Source organism: Bison bison, unplaced genomic scaffold (genome assembly GCF_000754665.1).
Source record: "Bison bison bison isolate TAMUID 2011002044 unplaced genomic scaffold, Bison_UMD1.0 scf7180017864500, whole genome shotgun sequence".
NCBI lineage: Eukaryota > Metazoa > Chordata > Mammalia > Artiodactyla > Bovidae > Bison > Bison bison.
In genome coordinates, this window is record NW_011495059.1 from 7653127 (window position 1) to 7661213 (window position 8087).

At 50.1% G+C, this 8087-nt stretch overlaps 1 protein-coding gene across 4 annotated transcripts in view; it reads right to left on the reverse strand.

Annotated features, from left to right (window-relative positions):
* Positions 1 to 8087, reverse strand: part of EPB41L1 (erythrocyte membrane protein band 4.1-like 1) — a 173728-nt gene that overhangs the window by 127402 nt on the left and 38239 nt on the right. The window lies entirely within an intron of this gene.

Genomic DNA, 8087 nt, shown 5'->3' on the forward strand with positions numbered 1-8087 from the left:
AAAGGGAGGAGGTGGTCCCACCAGAAGTGGGACCTTGGGGAGTGCTGGGGAGGCAGCAAGGAAAGGGGCAAAGAATGTGAACTGGACAGCAGAAGACCTGGCTTCTAGAAGCACAGATCAAAGCTGCATGGGACCTGGGGCTTATCCTGTCCAGAACTCACTTTACAGCTGGGAAAACTGAGGCCCCGATAGGGGAAGAGCCGGGTTCCCAGTCCCCCAGCATCTTCAGAGCAAAACCAGCCATGTGCTGAGAGCAGGGAGAAATCTGGCTTCAACACCTCCCTCTGCCATGACCTCCTAGTGACCTTTCTCCAGTCCTTAGGCTCCCACTCAACGCAACAATCCTTGTCTCGGCAGTTCCAAACTTTTATGGGTCATGACTCAAAGACTCACATGGTGCCTAGGGGTCCTTTCTGGAGAACAAGGAACACTCTGAGAATTGTGCATGCTATTTCAGAAGTTCACAAACATCTGAGACCAGTGTTCTCCGAGGACAATCTGAGAACCCTCCATGTCCCAGTCACCTCAACTGGAACTGATTAAAATGGGCTGATTCCAGGGCCCCAGCACAGGGTGCTGAGTCACAGTGGTTTTTAGCTGTCTCACCTATTGAATGTAGAGAGGGCTCCATGGCTAGAAGTTTTAAAGCCACTGCTCATTAATCAAAGTCCCCTCTGGTTGAGCCACCTGCTCAAGCTGACCATGGTCAAGGTCAAGGTCATGGTGGGGGTGGGTGGAGGCCCAGCAAGTAGATTGAAGCTGGCCAGATTCTGAAGTGACCTTCTGAGATCGGCAGCCCTGCCTGGGAGGCCGTCTGGACTCCTGAGCTGAACTTGGGCTGAGAGGAAGGTTTCTATCAATCTCAGCCGAAAGGCTCTTTTCCTCTCTCCAGACTCTCACTCTGGCCCTTGGCCAGGTCTGGCTCCCTTCCTTTTCCTTTTGAGAACAAGTGTGCTTTCCTGGCTTCAGCCTCTGCCTCCCTCCCCTCCATCACTGAGGCTGATAGAGGACCTCCAAGCCCCCAAACACCCTTCCAAGCTTTGAAAGATGATAAGCTTATTTAACCAGGACACTCTGGGAAATCCATGAAAAACTAAGAAAACCAGTGACAAAACATCTTAAGAAAAAGCTGGGACTTCTCTGGCGATCCAGTGGTTAAGACTCCACCTTCCAGTGCAGGGGGTGTGGGTGTGGGTTTGATCCCTGATTGGGGAATGTAGGTCCCACATGCCTCAGGGTGCAGTCTAAAATTTTTTTAAATAAATCAAATGAAGTCTGGATTTTTTTTTCAATAGTTAACAAATATATAAATAAAAAGCCAACGCCTTCAGTCCTACCCTGTCACCTGCCCTGACGCAGCATTTCTCCTGCAGGTGAGCAGCTGCCTAGAACCAGGGGCCGATCACCTACAGGAAAGCTGGTCTCTGCTGGGGTAACAGCACAAGCTCGAGAGCAAGCCTGCGGTGGAATCCACAGCCTCCGTTCTCCAGATTTGAGCAAGTGTGCATCCCTCTGCGGACACCTAAGTATCCTCCAAGGCTCCATCAGGGCAGTATGGGAAAGGTTCAAGAGCACCCGTGGGCTTTGGATAGCTCTGGACTGAAATCCCGGCTGTGCCACTTGCTGGCTGAGGACTGGGTAGGACTTGGGCAAGTTATTAGCCTCCTTTAATAAAATGGGATCGTAATCCCTGCCTCACTGGGTAGCTGCGAGGATTAAAAGACATAAGGCGCATAAAGCGCTTAGCACGGGGCCTGGCACCTGGTGAGCCAATAAACGTAAGCGCTTGTTTATCAGTCACCAGCCCAGCCTCTAATGAGGAAGACTCTAAGCTTTCTAATTCTTAGGTGGCCTCAAGCAACCCCCAAACCAGCCACCAGAACTGGGTCTTTATCTTCAGACCTTTAATCTGGAGAGATGATGGGTAGAGAGAGAGGGGGAGGGAAGAAGGCAGGAGAAGGGAATGAGAAGGAATTGAGAAGAGGGAGGAGGAAGGGAAAGGATAGTCAAGACTGAGGAGGGGCCTGGCTTCCCAGCTTGGGGGAAGGAAGATGACTTTGGGGAAACTGCCAAAACAGGCAAAACTCCTTTCCAGAGCCTTCCCCAGGCCGGCCAAGGCAAGGCTGAGGGGTACACAGCCTGCTGAGAAGCACCGCCCTGGCTGTCAGTAGGGACATTGAAGCCTTGGGTTACCTCCACGTTCTGGCTCCCCACGAGGCTGCTGCCTGCCCATGGCGGGGGGCCCCCACCCCCAGAGCAGGGAGAGATGGCCAGAGTCAGGCTGAGAGCAAAATGACCTGCCCATTGAGCTTGCGGAGGCAGTGCTCGTCCACTCAGGACTCAGGGACCCCCTTGCTGGGGAATCCGATCCTAACTGAGCAGGACTCTGCCCGCTGGCTCCCCAGATCTGGGCCTCGTGTCATCCTCTCTTTAGGCCGCCACCTGCGCCAAGGTCCTGCTTCTGGGGCTAAAGTTGCAGCCAGGCAAAAAGGACCATTCAGACTCTAAACAGGAACCACAAACAGGGTGTTCCAATTGCCCCTGACCAGCTGTGTGACCTTCAGGGGTGTCACTTCCCTCAGAGTCTGCTTCCCTCCTCTGGCTAATGAGGGCAATGGAGGACCAGCATCTCGAAGGTTCTCCTGACTCTGACAGCAGCTCTCCTGCTGGTAGGACGCCTCGGAGCACAAAGGGGCAACGAGGACTTGCCTCAGAAGAAGAGTGGGCCGGGCTGGGCTCTGCTGAGAGTGCTGTGGATGTGGCAATGGCCAAGGGTTATCATAGAGATGATGATTATAATTAAAAATCACAGCCACGAACTCAAAAGCAATTTACAAAGAGCTTTCTCATTATCCTCTGGGATTCACAATCGGGTGAGGTAGGTAGACCTGGATGATGACTATTTATATTTGGCAGATGAGGAAAGTGACGCAAGATTTAGGTGACTTGTCCAGGCTACTAAGTGCAGAGAAAGGGGAGCCAAAGAGGAAGTAATAATTCCTGGGTGCATGCTGTGTGCCACCTCACCAGGCTTACTCACGTCTGTTGTCCTTGGTTTTATTTTTTCAGTATATTTTAGTTAATGTATTTATTTGACAGCGCCGTGCCCTTGTTGCAGCACACAGGATCTTTAGTTTCGGCATGTGGACAGTTGCAGCCTGTGGGATCTTAGTGCCCTGACCAGGGATCGAACCCAGGCTCCCTGCATTGGGAACTCAGAGTCTTAGCCATTGGACCACCAGGGAAGTCCCCACATTTGTTACCTTGACCACGTCTCACCACCACAACCCAGCACTCCAGGTGCTACTGTTCCCATTTCAGAGAAGACGACACTGAGGCTGAGAAAAAGCATCATGGCTGTTCCATGGCAAAGCCTGGATTGGGACCTGGGCTTGGGGGACCCCAAGGCCTGCACTCTTTTCCATCTTCCTGTATGTACTGGGTTGAATAGTGTCCACCCTCAAATTCATGTCTTCAAAGAAGCTCAGAAGGTGGCCTTGTTTGGAAACAGAGTCTTTGCAGATGCAATTAGTTAAAATAAAATGAGGTCATGCTGGCACTAAGCCCAACATGACTGATGTCCTTAGAAGAGGAGATGACACAGAGACACACCGGGAGGAAGGGGAGAAAGCCACGTGACCACAGAGGCAGGTGCAGCTGCAAGCCAGGGAGCTCCACGGATTGCTGGCCACCACCAGAAGTTAGGAGGGGGCACTGAACAGACCCCCTGCTCAGAGCTTTCAGATGAAACCAACATTGCCGACACCTTGCTTTCTGACTTCTAGTTCTACACTGCAAGAGAAAACATTTCTGCTTTTTTAAGCCACCCAGATTGTGGTATTTCATGAAGCAGCTCTAGGAAATTAATACATGGTGAGTCCATGGAGCAGCAGACCTGGAATTCTTAAATTCCAGTTTTCAGATTGCCACTCGCTAGGCAGTCTTGGAGGTGAATGGAGGCCTGAGGTCCTGGGAGAAGTCATTTTCATCTCTCCCTCACCACTCGGGTTCAGGCTGACCGGAAGTCTCCATCCACCAGGCTTATTCTGTGTTCCAGGTCTCTATCCACCCCACCAGGCCCTTCCATCATGCAAATAAGCACCCTGTGAGCCCCAGGTGAACAATCCTCCCCCTCCACCCAAGCCAACCTCCCCCACCACCTGGAGAGCTGTGGTTTTGAAATGCAAATCTGATCCTTCCTGGCTAGCTTAGTCTTCTTCCCTAACTCCACCAGCACCTGTAGGACTCAAGCTCTTCAGCCCCGGCCAGATCTGGCCTCAAACTTCCTCTTTATCTCCAGCCACTCACTGCACCTGTCCCCACCACTCACCACCTTCTGCTCCAACCACATGGAACTCTTTGTATTTCCCTTAACAAGTCACGATGCCTTTGCATGAGCTGCTCCAGCTACCTGGAAAATAAAATCTAGCCCAAACACTGCCTTTTCCTCCACAAACAGCCATACCCTGACACCCTGTACATTGTACCATCGCATTGCACATTGCCCCACATACCCAGCCTGGGAGCATGCTGCATTCATTTCTGTCTCTGTAGGCCTAGGGCCCAGTACAAAGGCATTCAAGAATATTGAACTGTTGGGACTTCCCTGGTGGTCCAGTGGTTAAGAATCCGCCTTCCAAAAGCAGGGGATGCAGGTTCGATCCCTAGTCAGGAAACTAAGATCCCATATACCATCGCAGAGCAACTAAGCCTGCACTCTGCCACTATTGAAGCCTACTCGCTCTGAAGCCCTCAGGCCATAACTACAGAGTTTGTGCACCATAATGAAAGATCCCATAGAACGCAACAATGATCCTGCATACTGCAAATAAGTCCCAATACAAATTCATAAGTTAATTGATTTTTTAATAAAAGAATGTATATTACTTCATTCATTCTCAGAACCCAATACTATTATTGATCCTATTTTATAGGTGAGGAAATGAAGAGATGAAGCCACTTGCCCAAGTCTACTCGACTAGTGTGTGGCAATGGCAGTGCTACATACTCTAGGGCCACTGCTAGTAGCCAATGCCAGGCATACCACCATCCTGATACCCTCATTTCACAGAAGAGGAAGCAAACAAGAAAGGAGAAGTGACTTGCTCACAGTCGTGTAATAAGACATGGACCTAGATCTTTAGATCTCTTATTCAGCATTCTTCTTGTCATTCTTGAAGGAACTTAACGCAGGAGGACACAGAAAACTCTGTCTTCTGAAGAGCTTTTTCCCGCCTCCCCTAGAGCAGAGCCCAGCATGGACCTGGGCACCCAGTAGGGTCTCAAATCTATGGTGACATAGCAGTGAAAAATAAGACAGATATATAAATCTACTTCAAAAAAAACGTCTGAGGCCTGCTCAGATATTAAAAGATCAGGGCTTGAGAGGACACTTCAGGTACCATTTAATATGAGCACTGCATGTTCAGTTGCTCAGTTGTGTCCTACTCTTTGCGACCCCATGGACTGTTGCCCACCAGGCTCCTCTGACCTTGGGATTCTCCAGGCAAGAATACCAGAGTGGGTTTGCATGCCCTCCTCCAGGGGATCTTCTCGACCCAGGGATCGAGCCCACGTCTCCTGTGTCTCCTACACTGGCAGGCAGATTCTTTACCACTGAGCCACCTGGGAAGCCCTAAGTATCATTTAGTACCATCTTCCATTTGATAAAGTCATCCATTCAACAAATTTATCAAACACGAATCGTAAGCCAAACACTGTGTGGGACACTAGGAGGACTGAGAAGCAGGTTCCTGCCCAGATGGCGTCACAATCCAGCGAGGGGAGACAGACAACCAGCTAACAAGTTCAAGTATAATTACAAATTCTCACAAGCGCTACGAAATACAGGAAGAATGTAAAACAGGAAAAACTGACTTGTCTTAGGGAGTTGCTGGGTGAAGGCTCCCCTGAGAAAGTGATTTTTGAGCTGAAATCTCAAGAGTGGGAGTTAAGCAAGACAAGAAGCAGAGGAAGGGTATGGTAGATGGAGGGAACAGCAAGTGCAAAATCCCAAAGACATATGAGCTCCTGGTGCCTGGATGAACTGAAGGAAGGCCAGAGTGATGGTTTCTAGGGAGGTGGGCAGGGACTCAGTCTTGGGGGTCCTGTAGATCTGCATAAAAAGTGGAGAAATGAAGCAGAACAGGGAAAACCCCTTACTCAGAATCTGGCCCAGAGCAGACACTGTCAATGAGTCCTTGTATTATTTCGTGAAGGAGCAATTTGTCCAAGATCGCAAGGAAGACCTGAGACTTGAAGCCAGCACCTCTACTAACCAGGTTATGGCTGTCAGCTGTTTCAGGAAGGGGGCAGGAGATGCTTTCCAGGGGTTTCCTCCTCTAGGAGGTTCCAGCTTCCTGTCTGCACCTCTCTTGAGCTCTAGTGTGCATCAGAATTACCTGTGTCTGTTAAAACATGGACTGTTGGGCACCACCCCAAGAGTTATTGATTCTGTATATCTGGTGGGAGCCCCAAGAATGTCTAACAAGATCCTAGGTCACCCTGCTGCTGCTTCTGGTAGGGTGACCATACTCTGAGAATCACTGCTCTAGACTGGAATATATGAGGGCAAGGGGGAGCGGTGAGTGAGACCCATGGCCAGGATATTTGAAGGGTGTGTTGCGCTCAGTCGTGTCCGACTGTCTGCAACCCCATGGACAATAGCCCACCAGGCTCCTCTCTCCATGGGATTCTCCAGGCAAGAATACTGCAGTGGGTTGCCATTTCCTCCTCCAGGGGATCTTCCCTACCCAGGGATCGAACCTGTGTCTCCTGCATTGGCAGGTAGATTCTTTATCCCTAGCGCCACTTGGGAGGCCCCCATTTAGGGGCTGGAAAGGTAGATTCCTAAATGTGAGTAACAGTGAGACAAACTCTAGCACTCTGAGAAAGAGAAGGGGCCTCAAAGTCCAGAATCCAGCCTAGTAGCTGCTTACCTAGGGAAACTGAGGCTTAGGGGGTTTAGACTCTTACATAAAAGAAGCTCAAAAAAATGTGTTGAGTGAATAGGTAAGTACATGAAAGGTTTGACCAAAGTCAAAAGGAGACCCCAGCACCAAATTCCAGGGCTCCTGAGCTGCAGACCAGCCTTTCCTGCCCTGGGAAAGAGATTCGGGAAAGACAACAGCAGGATCAGCTTACCCCCAACTTCTGCTGACTTGGTGGGGAAACATTTTTAAAATTGCAGAAATCTGCTGTTGGCCCAATCCTATTACCCAGCCACCCTCCTTCTTTTCGCACTGCCAGCTCACTTTATACTTCAAATCCTGTGTACTTTATCCTGGCCAGCTGAGCAGCAGAGGGGGAGGTCAGGTTCTAGGGAAGAAGACCTACAAGTGAAGTGTGAATTCTTACACTTGGATAGCCTTCTTCGAGAACACTTCCTTCCTCTTGGAAGTGTCTCCATTTCTATCCTCCTAGCTAGTCTAATCTCATTCTACCTACATTTCGGTACCAGCATTTGAAACCTGCAAAGCCAGGGGCTAAATTTCCAAACCACCTTTTCACCCAGTTTTTCTAAAACAGGGTGGCCCTGGACAAAATTTTTCTATTCTCTTCCAGTTGGCAGCAAAATGCCATTTCTCTTGCAAACCCACATGCACAGACTCACTAACACACAAACAGCTATGTGTACATACACAGAAACAAATATACCAAAGCTCATGGAAAAACACATACACATAGACATCAAGAGATGCCTTATTCGCTGTTCACTGATAAAATACACCTGTGCCTTCAAACGCACAAGAAACACACAGAGAGAACATGCACACATGCACACATTTCCAAATGCCTGTGCTGCATCAATTGATGGAGAAAGGAGTAAGACACACCCAGAGACCTCTCTCGGAGTAGATACCTCCTGAAGGGGGATTCCTTGGAGTAGGGGCACTGGCCCTTCAAGAGAGTGGATCTCCCTCCTCCCCTCAGGGCACCTAAGGTGCGGCTCTACCCCAGGGAGCAGGGAGGGGTAAGGGTGGGTGTGCGGCAGCCCTGGTCGGGCCCGGTCTGCCTCCGAGCGACAGTCCCAGCGCCACTACAGGAAACGGATCCCTGAACCGACTGGGTCACCAACCTGGGGACCG